The sequence below is a fragment of the Cydia amplana genome, chromosome Z, assembly GCF_948474715.1.
Source record: "Cydia amplana chromosome Z, ilCydAmpl1.1, whole genome shotgun sequence".
NCBI lineage: Eukaryota > Metazoa > Arthropoda > Insecta > Lepidoptera > Tortricidae > Cydia > Cydia amplana.
Genome location: NC_086096.1, coordinates 39,505,569 through 39,522,944, shown reverse-complemented (window position 1 = coordinate 39,522,944; position 17,376 = coordinate 39,505,569). Strand labels below are relative to the sequence as shown.

The window sequence follows — 17,376 nt, the reverse complement described above, 5'->3', positions numbered from 1 at the left end:
TCGGGTAATCCATTGTACAATAAATCCCCATGTGCAACATTATCGCCATCACCCTCGACGGAAAACAAGACATTTAATTTCTTTATGTGCTAAAAAATCAAATAGCATTTTTTTTTTCTGTTCTATTTTTTTTGTACAAATGTTGTTCTGTGTTCACATAGCGGAATTGTTATTTTCAAAACGAATAAAGATATAACAAAAATATTTATGTGGGTCGACGGGAAATTGAAAAAGGAATTCAAATATGCCAAAATCAAAAAATCGTAAAAAAACACATAGCGATTTTTTTATTCGCACCGACGCATTGTGAGTTAGCTGTGATAATGACCCGACGAAATAAGTATTTTTTTATTATACATGTTTTAAAGCTTATGAAGCTTAAAGCGAGGTCTAATTGTGAATGTGCCAACCAGAGATGTGAGAGGTATCTGAGCGTGCGAGGATGTGTAGCGACGGTGTGTAGCGGGCGGGGTGCGGTGAGGCGGGAGACATAGCTTTTTATTAGGGTTCCGTAGCCAAATGGCAAAAAACGGAACCCTTATAGATTCGTCATGTCTGTCTGTCTGTCCGTCTGTCTGTCCGTCCGTATGTCACAGCCACTTTTCTCCGAAACTATAAGAACTATACTGTTGAAACTTGGTAAGTAGATGTATTCTGTGAACCGCATTAAGATTTTCACACAAAAATAGAAAAAAAACAATACATTTTTGGGGTTCCCTATACTTCGAACTGAAACTCAAAATTTTTTTTTTTCATCAAACCCATACGTGTGGGGTATATATGGATAGGTCTTCAAAAATGATATTGAGGTTTCTAATATCATTTTTTTCTAAACTGAATAGTTTGCGCGAGAGACACTTCCAAAGTGGTAAAATGTGTCCCCCCCCCCCCCTGTAACTTCTAAAATAAGAGAATGATAAAACTAAAAAAAATATATGATGTACATTACCATGTAAACTTCCACCGAAAATTGGTTTGAACGAGATCTAGTAAGTAGTTTTTTTTTATACGTCTTAAATCGCCTAAATACGGAACCCTTCATGGGCGAGTCCGACTCGCACTTGGCCGCTTTTTATTCTTTTTAGCTCGCGTCCGTGCCTCGCAACACATCCCTCGCACAACATTTCTCGCTACACATTCTTCGCTCACAATTTTCACTTGTCTTATATATGTACGAATACCTCGCTCCGCTCATGTTTCTAGAGCTGCGCTGAGCGAGGATAGGTAAATGAAGTGTTTCTATTGGTTTATGACAAACACATTCCTCGCGACGCATCTATTGGTTACACCAAACCTAAAATCCGAACAATAACTCTGAGCACTACAATACAGGTAGCACTACCTACTCGTATAGGTATGTAGTATTACAAACAAATTGTTATACTTGAAAGTCAAGTATAACAAGTGTTTCAAGTTGAAACAGAAGCTCGATTAGCGGTACCCGCATAGCTCTTTCCTGTTGATATCAGCGGCGTTATCACAAACACAATAGGTACAGTACTTTATTCTAATTGTACGTATTGTATCCCTTTAAAACTATAGACTATCTATTAGATTGAGCATATAAAAATTACACAGAAGATAGAGTCACAAGGGAGCAAACTCCTGAACGAAGCGAAGGTTTCAAATCAAATACTTTAAAAAAAAACTGCTTGTATGGAGAGTCCAAATTTTCAAAGTGCGGTAGTGGCCACTAAAATATATTTAAAAGTTCTAAAAAAAACATGTTTTTTTAATTACATTAGATAATTGAGCTAGTAGAAGTTTTGTATGTATTAAAATAAAGTGTTGATGTCGCATAAAATATGAGGCCAATCAAACGTCAGGAAGTAATTTACCTTCCAAGATTTAACTCAAACATACTTACTAATAAATTAATAATAAAAGCTTATAAAAATAAACAAACATAAAACAGAGGATGTAATAACATTAACGCATGTACCGAGTTTAACCACATCCCTTAAATGTAACAATTATGGCACAATGCGGTTTACACTGTAGATAACGCCGCGCCAGAGATTGTGCCAACGCTATATTAATTGTGTTGCTCCGTCGGCCCGATTCTGATGTAACAAGTGGCTACGGCTTTGATCTTATTTTGATGAAAAAATAGTAAAAATATTACGTGCGTCGAAACGTCGGTAAATAAAGGTAACAAAATAAATTCGCGGTAGACCCGGTTGTATGTGATTTCATGCGTTGAAAACGTGAACGTTTTAAATATTATATTACGTATATGTAGGTAATGTCAATGTGGCTAATTCCGTCATAGGACTATTCCGTCCACGAGCGTATATTTCTTATAAAAAAACATCTGCTTTTGATTGCTGAAACTAAAAGCAATCGCTGCTTTGTCGTTGAAAAAATTTTTTTTTTCGTTGTAGTAAAACGCTAGTAGACGGAATTTGCCCTATGACGGAATTAGCCACATTGGCCTTCCATATTATGTTTCCTGTGGCTTCCCATTATTTTACCCGCGTAGCAGATCAAGTAACGGCGAATATAGGCGATCCTCCTGAGGCCGGGTACGGGTTAGATCCTCAGGGACCGCTCCCGTGTCGACACGGAGACACGAGGTCACCACTAGGTACAGAATGACGTAGGTCGATTTCTAGGGCTCTTTTTATATCCCAATTTTGTCCAACAGATCTGTCATATTAGCACAAGATTGGCCTAACTAAATGTCACTTTAATATCTGGAACAATAAAAACAAGGAGCCGACCAGATTTTTTTTTATTTTATTTATTTATTTGGAGATCCAACAGCTATGACATTAAAATATAAATTTTAGTAGATACAGGAAGCCAATTATAGGAACTCACAGGTAGTAACATAATATTAAACTAACAGGTACTACTTATTACTAAGGTTACGCACTATCGCAACCACATATGTGAACAAAGCCAATACAAAATATATCTAATAAGGATAATTTGGAAGTAACTAAAATACTAATTAATTAACAAGTAACAGAGTATAGTAACAGGTTTAGGTAATAGCTTCATGATCTAATATTGATACGACCCTGAACAGCTCACCCTGCGGTCACAGCATGGTTGCATCTTCATTGCATGTCACCATGCCTGTCACGTTCTAACAAGTATGTAAGTGTGAAAGTGACAGGCGATAAAAATGAAATCATGCTGCCACCGCTGATTGGTGAATGCGACATGAAGTGAAAGTCGTGCATTAGACGCGCGCCAATTACCATAACGGTCATCAAGGTCTTATCAAAACCAAAACAAAATGCTAAATCAGAATCGACCTCCATGTAAAAAGGGATCTTAATGCAGACCGCGTTTATCCATTATTTTAATTAAGTAAACGAGTCATGAGCAATTTTAAGTACAATCACAGTTAGGAAACAAGCGCACGGATGGCCTGATGGTGAGCGATCTGCACAGCGTATGGATAAGGTTGGAAGTATTCATTCATGACTGATTTCGTACCTTGTCAGAGTAACAATCAATATGAAAGTCGCTAGAGACCTAATACTATTGTCACGTGACAAGGTACATAATGGGTCATAAATTAAAACTTTCGACTTAACTGTACTTGCAGTGCGTTGTCAACCCTTTATAGATAGGTACCAAATTACCAATCGATGTTAAAAACAACGACGTTAATACATTTTACACGTGTATCTGTGTTTGTTTACTCGTAACTTCCGGAAACGGACGAACAGATTTTATTGTGTGTTTATTTAATAAAAGCGATAGGCACTTCTCTGCAGGGATTAATTTTATTTATAACCTGTGAATAATACGGATTTACTGTGTTTTTACATGTCGTCAGAAATAACGTCTCTAATAACCATATTGCAAGAACAATATAATTAAATTAATGTTATAAACTGAAAATAGATGTCATATACCTACTAAAAAAAAAGTGGTCTATTTCAGTTAACAATTTATATAATTAGAGTGACTACTTAATAAAATAATTCTAATAATATAATACTATTAACTTTAATGTAGGTACATGTACCTATCAACATTTTTTATTAAGTCATTAGAAAAAGGGTAAACAATCTAGACGTGACTTTTTATTGAAAAACACAATTGAAAAATAAGTCACGGCAAATATGTAACAATTTTATGCATCATATACGATTATTTACATTCTTTTGCTTTAATAAGTAATAGTTACTGATTAAAAAAAAGCGTTTTTCAATTAAAAGATACTTCAATATCGCTTATCTTTCTAATGCTAAAAAAACGAACTATAAGTAGTATAAAAGAATGTTGAAATCCGAACGCGGCCCGAGGCTTGTCCGTGTAAAAAATAGGCACATCAAGAAAGCTGAAGCTGCCTAATGAGATACAGTGACCTAGACATTCTGGGTGACAAAGTGACGCAGTCCATGTACAGTCCGCAACAAAAGCGTCTAGCGGATCAAACAATGGCTCATAAAGTATGTAGATAACATTCTGTAACAGATAGGTCAACAAAAAGTGATGTATATGTAGAATAATTCAGACTGTAAAAAATATACCTACTTTTAAACGTGAATTTTGGAGATTTATTTATATTGGATGAGTTATGCGAAATATCAGATACTTTAGTCACGTTGTTTCATCCGCTACTATTGAGGCTGACTGTACCTACCATTCCGCCCACGCTCTTTAAGACAATAGGGATACACGGCCCGATTCGTAGGTACTTTAAGATACGTCAAATATTACGGCTAGATACAATATGGATTAGATATGTTATGTCAGTGTCAAAAGCGACTTTTTTCAGTAATGGTATTGTTTGTGTAAGTAAGTAGTAGTAATACAATCAATATTGATTACTATAGGCCTAGGTCGACTTGTGTACGATTATCTAATCATGAATGACAACCACTATAACACATTATCCATGACGCTATATACAAACTAAATCTATCAATAGCGCAAAGTTCCAACACACGAGCCAAACTCAATCAGATAGAACCTTGTCGAACCCAGCCTAATGTTATCGAAACTTTTCTACGCACTCTATGCACGGATATAGTTCACAAACTCCATTTGCGGTTGAACCCCGAACAATATCTGTTGTGATTGGGCTTTGTTAGCTGCATGTGTATGTTTGTAAATTTGTGGCATCCGTTGGATAGTAAAATATTGTGGGAATATAATTTAATGGTATTCTATTTAAAATTTGCGATGGAAATAGTGGGCCACCTGGTGGCGTAGGACTCGTGATTTAATAGTTTACAGTGATTGTGGCGCAGATTGTGGTAGGCGAGTGGTTTAGGCGCGAGACTTTCAAGGTAGAGTTCAAATTCTAGTTCGTACACTGATACGAACTAGAATTTGCACGTACATACGAAGTATACTGATACTTCTTAGAAAATAACATGTTAATGTTCTGACATATTTCTGTCAAATATATTTTGAAGATTTTTTATTTGTAAACTGGTGAACATATTAATGAAGATAAAGTGACCAAAGGCCTCCAGTGGCGGAGGCCGGACTCGAACTGGTGGCGTCTTCAGCTAACGGCTTGGACCAGGCTACCCCGTCACGGCGGTCCCCGTCCCAATCTCTGGAGTATACAGGGTGCCATTTGAGTCGTGATCAGTAATATGTTTTTCTAACTCCATAAACAACGAGCAATTTAATGCCCCTACTCTTACTAAAATCAGACAAGATTTTTTTTATTTTATTGTTTATTTTTTGTCATTTATTTTACATTTTACAAGTGGCAATGTGGTATTTAAACAGCTTTGTAAGATATTTCAAATGAAAAATTAAGTAAATTTTATTTCTAACTATAACAAATGACAAAATTGATGTCAATGACAGTTCCGATTCAATTTACTAATTTAAATATCTTAATAAGCCGTTGTAATATCCTAAATCCACTTATAAAAGTACAATAAATGACAAAAATTAAACAAAAAATAAAAAAAATCTTGTCTGATTTTAGTAAGAGTAGGGGCATTAAATTGCTCGTTGTTTATGGAGTTAGAAAAACATATTACTGATCACGACTCAAATGGCACCCTGTATACAATCTTAGTAAGACTATAAGCGTTTTTGACCAACTCTAAGGGCGAACAGTACGTGCTTGCACCTCTTGTACGAATTCTTCGCGCTTCCTATAAACTTTAAAATACCAAAGATATTATATTGTAGAAGCTATTAAGTCAGATTAGGTTTAAGACCCTTGTATAAAAACTACTACATATATATATATATATATATATATATAGATATATATAAAGAAATTCGCATTCGACAGGTTTTAAACCAAAACCCGCATTAAGATGTCAATTTGAAACCTCCTACGCTATATGCCAACAAAATTATTTTTTGGCCAAAATTTTTTATATCGTTTTGGAAAGAGCTTATATTCTTCAACTTCCTACTTCGATTTCTATGACAATAGCTAAAAGCGGCCAAGTGCGAGTCGGACTCGCCCATGAAGGGTTCCGTATTTAGGCGATTTAAGACGTATAAAAAAAAAACTACTTACTAGATCTCGTTCAAACCAATTTTCGGTGGAAGTTTACATGGTAATGTACATCATATATTTTTTTTAGTTTTATCATTCTCTTATTTTAGAAGTTACAGGGGGGGGGACACACATTTTACCACTTTGGAAGTGTCTCTCGCGCAAACTATTCAGTTTAGAAAAAAATGATGTTAGAAACCTCAATATCATTTTTGAAGACCTATCCATAGATACCCCACACGTATAGGTTTGATGAAAAAAAAATTTTTGAGTTTCAGTTCGAAGTATGGGGAACCCCAAAAATTTATTGTTTTTTTTCTATTTTTGTGTGAAAATCTTAATGCGGTTCACAGAATACATCTACTTACCAAGTTTCAACAGTATAGTTCTTATAGTTTCGGAGAAAAGTGGCTGTGACATACGGACGGACAGACAGACGGACAGACGGACAGACAGACAGACAGACATGACGAATCTATAAGGGTTCCGTTTTTTGCCATTTGGCTACGGAACCCTAAAAACCACCGCATAAAAACCGCATCGTAATCGGGCCATCCGTTGGAGAGCTACGATGCCACAGACAGACATTGGCGTCAAACATATGTAGGACACCCCTCTTTTTGCGTCAGGGGTTAAAAATCTGAAAAATCCCTAGGAATCATGATAAATGTTTGACCTTTCAACAAAATTGAATATCTGCGATTTATTTTTACAGTTTTACGCGACCCTCTTTTAAGCTGTCAGCGAAGGAATCTTAATAAACTTTTATATTACACGTTTCTAACAAGTTTAAGTTAACTCATTCGACTTGAAAACTCAAACCAATTTTAAGGCTACCTTTCACTGAGGCGCAGATGACAGATTTCTGTCAGGTTTACCCAGCAGCTTATGTTTGGCAATAGTTCCGTTCACGGTTATCCAGTACTATTATCCATAACACAAAATATGAAAATTGACCTCTATAACTCGAAAATATGGCGTATTCTTTTATCACCTCTATATCTTGAAGTTATCTACTAATAAAAATCTCTAACTCGAAGAAAATAATGTGCATGACTGTACTTTAAGTGTTTGTTACCACCTCTAATACGAATTTTTCATCGAAACTGGAAACCTCTTTAAGGCAAACAAAAGCCTATAAGAGCATGTCTAAGTCACTACCCTCTTTATGACGAAAACTAGCTATCATGGAGTTTTTGGCGTTTCTATTGAGATTCGTGGTATCGAGGTTCCACTGTCTTAGCCAATTAAAACTAGACATGTTACAACTAGTAGTAAAATAGGAATGGGTTATAGTTAGTACCTAGTAGCTAGAAACCAATTTAGAGCTGACCTAGAATACTACTCAATCTAGAAATACGACCTGTACGGCTACCATCAGTTTGGCACTGACAAATACATACATCTCGCTCGTACTCGCATATTAGTGCAAACAAGATGTATAGAAAGTAAATTACGTTCTCGATAGCGTATATTTCAGTTTTGACATATGACTCATGGTACGGGCTCTGTCATAATGTCAGTTAGTGCCTTCGATCAACACGGGCTTCCGACACGTCGGAAGGGATAGGCCCAAGCGATATCTTGACATTCAAATCATTCTGCCATTTTTCGCGGGGGGGGGACCGTGCACACAGTCGCACTTTTCACACACTTACGTACAAAATCCAATCTGTAATGACGACACAAATACATAGAAAATGACACACGTCAAAGACAAATCTTGCAAACCTCGATCTCTTTTTGTGTACGGACGAGTGACAAGTGTCACAACACGCACACTAACACATTTTCGTCAAAGAATTTTATTGTTTTCTGAGAGATGAGAAGTCGGATTTGTCGCTCGACCGATCCGCAATTTGTACTGGGCGAGCAAAATCGATAAATCCAGCAATTACACGAGACTAAAATATAATAATTGTGTTTAAATGTAATTAAACGTTAGACATGTAAAAAAAATATTACATGTGAAATGTAACACCTTCTTTTTGTAAATTTGATGTCCCCGACCTCTTTTTACAACAAAAAACCGAGCAATTAGGCATTTTTTCTGCTGCTGTGTTCACTCGCGCGTCTGGATTCGGTCTAGTTTAAAATCCGAGCGCAACTAGTTTTATTACCCGCGCTAGATCAGTTGATCTTGTACCTAGGCAGAGGGGAAATATTGCGAATGCCGCATCCCTTCCGTGTTGATCGAAGGTTAGTGCAGTCAGCACATGAGTAAAGTGACGTTTGGATGTCCACTGCAACTGCGTGACTGTTGCGGCGTCGCGTCCTTGTTGTCCTCTCTTGATAATTTTTGATAAAATGTGTGACATTCGCCGCCGCATTACTGTCACGATTATAACCTATATTTCGTCACTCATTTCACCAGGAATGTTGACAGATAAAGCGGCGGCAACAACGACGACGACATTTGACATCCGAACCACCACTCCGAACGTCGCCGGAGTAATTTTTAGCTGCTAGTACTGATTTGAGTTGCAAGTGTAAGATTTTAAGGATAGCGAGGGATTATAAGAGGTACCTACGAGTCGAAATAAACAAGTGTCCATCAGCAGGGAAAACATTTATCAAAAGAGGCAAAAAGTCATGAAAGAAAAATTAATCACCTTTACATTTATTTTTCTAGGAGTGACATAATGGTTGTTTGAGTGATGACGTGAAAATATATTTTTGCATGCTTTTTACATTTCACGTGACTGAAATAACCTAAAAACTCTATAAAAGAGTCTAGTTTAAAAAAGTTCTTTAATTATTTTTAGTGCGTCTAAGTCAACTGTCCGTTGTATGTAATTGTCGTTGAGTTAAGATAAATGCCATACATTTCCGTAACGCAGTAAAAAGTTTTTTAGTACATACGGTGAAATTGCGCCTAAATAGTGCAGAATAAGGAACTCTATCTATCGAACAAACTTTATCAAAATTTTACGAAAAATAATTTCGACAAAATAAAATCAGATCATCTAGGTACAGTTTAACGTAAATATATGCTTGATTTGCCTGTTTATTGTTAAGTGTGCAGTAAATAATATTTGTATTGTGTTGTTGTCTTGTATTGTGGTGTTTTCTTTGGGCATTTAAAACAGAATCTGTCCTTTGTTTTGAAAATCCAGCGCGGCATTAGGAGCAAGCAAAGGACCCTGTGTACAAAGATATCAGCGAGATAATTCCTTTCTCTCGCTCCGCTGGTTTTTTATACCCGGGGGCAACGCTTCCACCGGGGCGCCATTCCTAAGGGCTCATTTAGACGTCGCGAGAACTCGCATGCGAGTTTCATTCCATTGCGGTATTTGATCGGTCGACTGAATTGTTGTAACCTCAATGGGCCGCAATGTAACTAAAATCGCATGCGAGTTGGCGCGCCATTAAATCAGCCCTTATAGGCATGGCGAGTCATCGAGCACGATCTGCACGGTGTAGGTCATGCATAAATTACATCACACGAGCTTGAAGATTGTTTTTGATCCCTCCTTGTCACATTTGGTCACATTTGAAAAACCCGACAAACCCATCCCCCTCTGGTGTGACGTCCCATTTCCCATTTGGCAATTTTGTTCTCATCATAGGTATTAGGTCTCTAGGTAGTATTTAATTTTTTTATTAAATAAACAAATAAAATTTGAAAAAACTAAATCGAAAAGGAATAAAAAATTAAAAATGACATGTCACTTGATATCGAACGACACGGCAATTGAAGCCGATTCCAGTTAGTCTTTGAATTAAAGAAACTATGGTTGCGTGACATGCTTGAAAACACCTTTTACCCTTTTACCTATAGGGACCGTGCGCGTTGGAGGGTCTGCCATCTTGTGGCCTGAATCAGAAACATGTACATTCCCAAAGCAAGTGCTACCATCTACCGTTCTCGGTTCTGCCATCTTATGGGCTACAACATCTGAAGCATAAACTTGACATTTACGCCTCGCGCCATAAATATGACGGCTATGCTGCCCCTCTAGTTCATGCACGCTCCCTATGGAACAAACAACCGGCCCACACTCGCGTATCGCTGTGAATAACCGCGGTCCGATAGTCGACTGAGCGTCTCTGGCGCAACGCCTTTTGATTGCGTTATTTATTACTTTACCCTTCTTCTAAATAGAAAGAATTAGAGACGGGGGCCACGCTAAAAAAAGAAAATCATTTATTTCGGACCACAGAATCCATAGGTATAACTAAATTACATTAAATTTAAAATAATAAAATTAAAATTAAAAATTAAAATTAAAACTTAAATTACAAACACAAAAAGTTTAAAAAAAATTATACAAATAAAATATCACAATAAAACTAAATATATTACAACTGATTAAATTTATTATTGAGGCTAATGTGCATGGAGGACCAGTGCTTCAGAAGGCCGCTGTCCCACCTGTTAGCCACGACGTCCAGGAGGCTGTGGCGGCTGCCGCGTACCCTACCAAGCATCGCGGCGCAACGCTTGTGGAGCGTGTGGCGTGGAAACCGTCCACGCTCGCATCCGCAAACATCCCGGACCCGGACGCGCTGCAGTATCGCGGCAGCCGCAACAGCACCCTGAACGCATCGTTGTACTGGACCCGCAGAGCATTTAGCGATCGCTGGGTATATCTGGTCCATAGGCTGCAGGTATACAGCGATGTAACAGTACGCTCTAAACAGAGTTATTTTTACTTGGGCTGTACATCGATGAAACCTGCTGAGCTTTCATGCCAACTGCTACTTTAAGTCAACGTAGTCACGTAGTCCCCACATTTTCCTCTCTGGACTAGAGATTTCATATTAACATAAAAAATTAAAAATATACTCGTATTATCTATAATGTTAATTTCGTCCCCTTTCCTTTTAAGCATAAATGAATTATATGAAACCTGCGAATCGCATCCAGTGTGATAACTGCCAAAGATGCACGAGCGAATGAAACACTTATTTCGGAGGAATTTAGTAAAATATCAGTAATTGAAATCTGCCAATAAATCAGAGCAAAAGCGGTATATGTTGCAATACCACATTTATTATGTTTAGCGACTTCTTAAGGCGTGTAAACAAAACATAAGTTAGGTAATGGAAAGATTCGCATGCTCTGGTAAGCTTCGGTAGCCGAAAGGTCTCAAGTTCGAGTCTAGCCTGAAGCGGTGAAATTTCTATTTTTCACTTACAACCGTTCTTGTGTTGCAGGAGTCCATGGGCGACAGTGATGTGCTTCCTATCAGGTGATGCATCTGCTTGTTTGCGTCATATAACATTAACCCCGAAATAAGCTCCTTGATACTCTGTTGTTTGTACCAGAAACAGAGATCTATATTTAGCATTCGAAAAAGTCCACAGAACAGGGTAAAAGTTTATATTTCATAATAATGAACTGTGTAATTTCAAGTCTCTTAATTAGTAAACTTACTTCAACATTTTTACCGCAATTTGTGCCCGATTTAGAACCTTGAAACGTCTGTAGGTACCTAATAAATTCGAATCTAAGTAGGTAGGTAAATATTGTATGTTAAAATAACTATTTATCAACCACGGTAACAAAAGCCATAAAACTAAAATATTGATTCTAATAGTCCTGGATTCTTCCAATGATCTTGCTGTCTGCCCGGAAATTACATCTGAGACGCTATTTCGCTGTGGTGGCAACGTGACATAGCTTCACTTTGCTATGCATGATTTTGATTATAGTCATGCTTGTTATGAAAAAAAAAAGCTGCACTTTTGGAGGAAAGCAAGCCGCTCTGCACGATGATAGTGGAGGCCCATTAAAACATTTTTTTTCGAAGAACCCGTAATTTCGTCCCTTAGGGGCCGAGGTGAAGCGAGGTCTGTTAAAAACAGAAAAAAAATCCTACAAGTTTTACGGATCTTCCAATTTCGTTTTTGGTGTCAGTTGAAAGAAAATTACATTTTTAATTATAAAAAAAAAATAAAAACAAAATATTTTTAAAGAAAAATAGTGTGAAAAGATTGAAAACCTATTTTTTCCTTTTACGGTTTATTTGTGCAAATAGTGTCTTCCACGTTGAATAATGTTTAGAAAAAAGTAATGTACCATAAAATTAAACACATTTTTCATCATATACTGAAAACCGCATCAAAATCGGTTAAGCAGTTTATGAGATCCATCTTTCAGAAGTTGGCTTAGTTTTATTTATTTATTTTATAGACCAAGAAGCATGTAAATCATAGTAAATTTTAAGTATTTTGTGGGTATTTACTTTATCTATTTTAAAAATATGTGTATATATTCCCAAAAAACTGGACAAGTGCGAGTCGGACTCGCGCACGATATGTTCCTTACCATTACGCAAAAAACGGCAAAAAAAGTTACGTTTGTTGTATGGGAGCCCCACTTAAATATTTATTTTATTCTATTTTTAGTATTTGTTGTTAAAGGGGCAATAGAAATACATCATCTGAGAAAATTTCAACTGCCTAGCTATCACGGTTCAGGAGATACAGTCTGATGTTTACCAGTTCTGTTCCGTTTGGACAGACAGACGGATAGCGGAGTCTTAGTAATAGGGTACCGTTTTTACCCTTTGGGTACGGAACCCTGAAAAGGTCTATTCGCCTTCATTCGTACTTGGCACACATGGTACGCTGCACGCAACATATGTTTGTGAAGTGCAGCTTGAGTTGAGGGAAGGTTAGTTACGAGTTTATTCTTTACTGTAAAAAACCGTTCTGTGCTCTGCATGTGCATCATACAATTTAATAAAATGGTTTCTAGGGAACCAAATAAGCTTATAAAGGCAGGAGGTACTTCAGGATGCTACTGGACGCTGGATGTGTTGGAGTCTCAGGGCCTAAATAGGGCTGACGGAAAAAGGCCAGATAGTTTGACACTGCTGAAAACGCAGCCCCAATTGGGATGCGACGTGTGTAAGCACACTTGCCCCTTCACACCTCAGCTCCAGGGCGCGTCGGGGCAGCCGCCGAAAATGCAGCAAAACTTAAACGAGCGAAATATTCCAATTTGGAGCCTGCCTACGAATTTGTACATAGGTATCAGTAGCCGTAGAGACAAGCGGCTCTTAGTGTGCTGAGGCAAAAAAAAACTATCAATAAGTTAGGACAATGGCGCCTACGTGAAAAAAGGGGCCACCCCAGGTCCGGCGCATATTTAGTGTAAGACACGTCGTTAGCCACACAGCGAAGCAACGCGAGCAGAGTTATAGGCACAAGCTCATTCTGCATCCAAAAAGGAGTCAAACGGGATGATCGACCCACTATCTCCAAAGCTGTTTACCTCTTGCCTACAGGAAATCGTTCAGAAGCTGGTGGCTAAATGGGAAACAATGGACATTGACGTTGGCGAAATAAGGTTGAAAAACCTGCGTTTTTCCGACGACATAGTCTTGTTTTCCCACACTGCACCTCATTTAGAGAAAATGTTAGACCTTACACCAGCAAGTCTTGAAGTCGGATTCGAAATGAACAGGACAAAAACCCAGTTAATGGTCAATGGCGTGAAACGTAGGGTCACGGTAGATGGGCAGGATATACGATTTCGTTGATGAATATACCTGCATGGGCCAGATAGAATCCTTCGATAATATGCAGTCTAAGGAAATCGATCGACGCATCGAAAACGCCTGAAAGAGCTTTTGGTCCACGAAGGGCCTTCCACTGGCATCAAAACACAAACACTTCAACATGTGTATCCTTGCTTATCCTAACAACCTACAGCGCATAAACTTGGTCATTAACAGAAGCCCAATAGTCCCTACTCAAGAATATGACAGTAACTAAAAATCGGCATGTAAATAAAACTTAGCCAAATTCGAAAACTTGAATCTCATAAACGGCTTAATCGATTTTGATGCGGTTTTCAATATACGATAAGAAATATGTTTGATTTTATCATTTAGTGCCTTTTGTAGACTTTTTTCTATATGGAACACACTATTTGCAAAAATAAAATGTAAAAGGAAAAAAATGGTTTTAATTTTTTTACATTATTTTTGTATTGACATATTTTGTTTTAATTTTTTTTACGATAAAGAAAGTCATTTTCTTACAATTGACACCAAATTTAACGAAATCGGAGGATTCGTAAATTTTGTAGATTTTTTTTCTGTTTATAACAGACCTCGCTTCACCTCGGCTCCTAAGGGACGAAATTACCAGTTCTTCGAAAAAAATCGTTTTATTGAGCCTCCACTATCATTGTGCAAAGCGGCTTGCTTTCCTCTCAAAATGCAGCTTTCGGGCAAAAAAGCTTCATAACCAGGAAGACTATTAAAATTCTTCAATGTTTCAGCCACCTCATGAACACTGGTAGCCTAGCGGTATGAGCGTGCGACTTATCGGATATTACGGGTTCAAACTCCAGCCCTAGTAGCACGGTCGCATTTTTATCATTTATCACCATACCTGTCACGTTCTAACAAGTATGTAAGTGCGAAAGTGACGGGCTTAGTGATAGTAGATAAAAATGGAACCGTGCTGAGCCCGCTGCTCGGAACAACGAGTTTCGGAAGTTATGTACGATTTATCATTTGACATTTTACCAGTTGTTGTTCGGTGAGGGAAAACATCGTGAGGAAACAGGATTAATCCGAAGGCCTATTAGTTTCCCCTACTAGGCTGGATGGAAGGCCAGATGGCAGTCGCTTTCGTAAAAACACCTAAGCCAATTTCTTGAGAGTAGAGACTGGGGTCTCTCATGAGCCGTGGCAAAAATCCGGGAAAGCACGAAACATTATTTATTCAAGTAGGCCTAGACAACCTTTCTGTCGTAGTAATTTTACGAGACATGACATTATTTTGTATGTGATTGTGACATTTGTATCAAATCCTTACTCCCTACTTTTTAATATTAACATCCAAATCTAACATTTAATTTGTCATTTGTTTTTATTTGTATTTTTGTTTGTTTTTCTTGTATTCTTTGTTTTGTGGTTTCACAGTGCCTTGGTTTTACCGTAATGCTGTGTCATTTATTTGAGTAATAAATAAATATAAATATTAAGAAGGGAAAGTAAACCTCTCTGTTCCACCAAATGTATGATTATTTCGCCAATATCAAAAGTGTGCCCGTAGACCATGACGTTGTTAATTTCTTGTAGGTAAAGTGATAGGGGGCCTCTATTGCATAACATTTTACAACTCATAATACAAGCGGAAGTCTCTTTCTAATAAAAGAGAATGAAAAGAGGCGTCCGCTTGTATTATGAGTTGTAAAATGTTATGCAATAGGCCCCTGGTCTTTACAAATAGTCACGACGGATTGACGGATATTTAGTAAAAAAATGGTTAAACGCAAAATAATAATTAGCTGCATACTTCCACGTTTAGTTCTCTGCTATCAATATTACAACATTAATGAGCAAAAATAATAACAATATATTCTCAAGACGACTCCGCCATTTTAAATTGGAAATCTAAATTAGCAATTTTATTCTGTATTTCAGCAATTTGATTGAAAATTAATCTCGTGCTACATGCTAGATGGCACAGAGCATCCATACATTACAATATCGGGCTGAAATTTATAAGCTACGTGGCAGAAATCATAAAAATCCATTTAGACGAAGGCACGTGACGAGCTTGCTAAAGACGAACGCGGTGTTTTTTTGATCCTCAAATGTACTTCAACCGAAACCATCATATTAGTCGGAGTATACTGCTAGATATCTATAGATCGGCGCCTATTTCACTACGTGGGCATAATATGTAACACTTGGCGTTGTCAATTATCTGTACATTTTTGGGTCGATGAGTAGGGACTGTGTTCGTACTTCTAGTGTCATTATGTATTAAAAACATGTCCACTTGTATGGATGATCGTCCGTCTTCAGTTAGTATTTAAGATTATTGTTATTGTATAACACAACTTTATGTTAACGTTTTAGGATAAGTAATAATCATATTGTATGCATTCCACAGTGCCTTAGTGTCTCACTGTAATACTGTGTCATATGTTTGAATAAAAAAAAACCACCGCTGTTTTTACCCGAATACTGAAAGAAACTTAAGGTTTTCAAGCGTAAGTATGTATTTATTTTAATAAGTAATAAATAGCGACGAAATAAATTTGGATTTATAGGTAGTAAATATTTTGATGTGTTTTTAAGTAGTTACACTGCTATACGATATAGTTAAATTATGAACTGAAATAAATATATCATAGGTACTAAAGAAAAAAGTGTCAAGCCCTCATGTAGCTATATAGTATCCTCAGCTTAGTCAGCTTACACGGCTTATGCCCTAGACCTATAGGCCACCCGGCGCCGGCGGTAACATTCCAAAATTTTCGGTTATACCTATGCAATATTTGGATCTTTTATCCCTAAAGGGCTTTGTCACTTTCTCTTTAGTATTATATGACATCTGTTTCAGTTTAAAGTTTAAAAAATTACGGTTTAACGGCTGCGGGAAACTCAGTTGGTACTCGTACCTAAAAAGCGATCGCGTTTTTAGGGTTTTAAATCAACAACACACTATTGTCAACTTCATCATGCAGTTATTGATTTTAGTCCCGGCAATCAAATGCATCCGGCGCTCTGTAGTTGAGCCGATTTGTTTTTCTTGTTGGATTTTTTTCGTCAGATTCAGATAAAATTCGGCGGATATACCTAGATTTTGTGCAATATACCTAAGCGCTATTTTATCTTTAAAACTTCCGGAACGCAAAATGACATACATTGTTTTCGGGACAAGTTGTGGATAAAAATAAACGACAACAAAATAAAAAATATGCCAAATATATTTTAACTACAGTCAACATCCCTATAAAAGTCACTAAATTGTGTACATCCCTGTAAAAGTCACTAAATTGTATATCGTATTTTCGAGCAATACAGTCCAAATTTAAACCTTTAACAACGGTTGTTACGTCTGTCTACGCAGAATACTTCATCATCAAGTCTCTAAACGCGCACCCACTACCTCTGCAAACACTTAAGCCGTGTTATTTTAAGTCTCCGATTTTCCCCAATCCCCTCCTCCCA

General features: G+C 37.3%; 1 long non-coding RNA gene across 1 annotated transcript in view; it reads left to right on the top strand.

The window, feature by feature from the left end:
• The first annotated feature begins 912 nt into the window (after nucleotides 1-912).
• The window catches only part of LOC134661549 (uncharacterized), a 66,810-nt gene continuing 50,346 nt past the window's right edge, over nucleotides 913-17,376 (top strand). The window contains exon 1 of the long non-coding RNA XR_010097970.1: nucleotides 913-1,010. This is a non-coding gene — a long non-coding RNA (uncharacterized LOC134661549). The remainder of the gene's footprint in view (nucleotides 1,011-17,376) is intronic.